This window comes from Cebidichthys violaceus, unplaced genomic scaffold (genome assembly GCF_023349555.1).
Source record: "Cebidichthys violaceus isolate CVI_PGR_0920_01 unplaced genomic scaffold, fCebVio1.0.p SCAF_90, whole genome shotgun sequence".
NCBI lineage: Eukaryota > Metazoa > Chordata > Actinopteri > Perciformes > Stichaeidae > Cebidichthys > Cebidichthys violaceus.
This window is the reverse complement of record NW_027176976.1, coordinates 414,069-415,723: the sequence shown is the minus strand read 5'-3', so window position 1 is coordinate 415,723 and position 1,655 is coordinate 414,069. Positions and strand designations below refer to the sequence as shown.

The window sequence follows — 1,655 nt, the reverse complement described above, 5'->3', positions numbered from 1 at the left end:
GACTTTTTTTTATATTTTTCAACATACTATACTATGACTCTATTCATATTTTTCAACATACTATACTATGACTTTTTTTTATATTTTTCAACATACTATACTATGACTCTTATATTTTTCAACATACTATACTATGACTTTTTTCATATTTTTCGACATACTATACTATGACTTTTTTTTTATATTTTCGACATACTATACTATGACTTTTTTATATTTTTTAACATACTATACTATGACTTTTTTTTATATTTTTCAACATACTATGACTTTTTTTATATTTTTCAACATACTATACTATGACTTTTTAAATATTTTTCAACATACTATACTATGACTTTTTTATATTTTTTAACATACTATATTATGACTTTTTCATATTTTTCGACATACATACTATACTATGACTTTTTTATATTTTTCGACATACTATACTATACTGACTTTTTTATATTTTTCAACATACTATACTATGACTTTTTTATATTTTTTTAACATACGATACTATGACTTTTTTATATTTTTTAACATACGATACTATGACTTTTTTATATTTTTTAACATACTATACTATGACTTTTTTATATTTTTCGACATACTATACTATGACTTTTTCATATTTTTCGACATACGATACTATGACTTTTTTATATTTTTTAACATACTATACTATGACTATTCATATTTTTCGACATACTATACTATGACTTTTTTATATTTTTCAACATACTATACTATGACTCTCGTCATATTTTTTAACATACTATACTATGACTTTTTTAAAATACTTTTCAACATACTATACTGTGACTTTATTCCACATTCAGGCTTTATATCCTGGGCTTGAAGGAGTTTATAATTATTGCCACATTTGATATAAGTTTGCTAAACTCATCAGACCTTGTAGAACCTTGTCAGAGTGATGAACTGTATTCTAACTTAAATAAAGTGGTGATGTGATGATGTCGCTCTGCTCTCAGGACGGACTGTGTCTCTCAGGTTAATAGTCCTGATCTGAAACCCTAACCCCAGAGGAGGTCTAAACAGACGTACCAACGTCTAAAAAGCTTCTTTAACAAGTCTCATAATTCATGATTTAACACAAAAAAAAAAACAAAAACAGAATCAAATTCATGTTGCACAAGTTTAATGAGACAATCGCGTTCTGTTGAGTTGTTCACATTTATTCTTCATGTATCTGGAAGTTGTTCTTCTAGTCAGGCTGTGAACCCGCAGACGCACAATAAGAAACATTCGTACATTCAGAGCCTCGTCCTGCAGCCGACGGTTACAAAGAGACGAGTCGTCACACAGAACAGAACTGAGGCGTGGAGCAAAGAGAACGACGACGCTGGAGCAAAGACTCGGACCTCTGGACCTCTGACTCAACGAGTCCAGATGCATCAGCAGCGTTAAAGCAGCCACACAATACCAACGAGGTGTAATGCATTTTAAACATGGAGAGGGTTTTAAAGTGTTGCTGTCTTTATAAATCTGTTAGGAGCTTTAGATTACGTGTGTGCTTTAAAGCTCTGTGTGACGTTACAGCATCGTGCAGTAAATGTAGTGTCAAATCCAAAACGAAAGAACCAAAACCGCCTCGACATGATGGAGAACCCTGGACCCGCAGAACTCTGTTCTCACGACGGCAGCGC

General features: G+C 31.6%; 1 protein-coding gene across 1 annotated transcript in view; it reads right to left on the bottom strand.

Annotated features, from left to right (window-relative positions):
• Nucleotides 1-1,130: 1,130 nt before the first annotated feature.
• LOC137867901 (syntaxin-10-like) overlaps nt 1,131-1,655 on the bottom strand; it is a 6,477-nt gene continuing 5,952 nt past the window's right edge. The window contains 1 exon segment of the mRNA XM_068704364.1: nt 1,131-1,655. This exon segment is cut by the window's right edge and continues 1,196 nt beyond it. The gene's annotated coding sequence lies outside the window, so the exon portion shown is untranslated.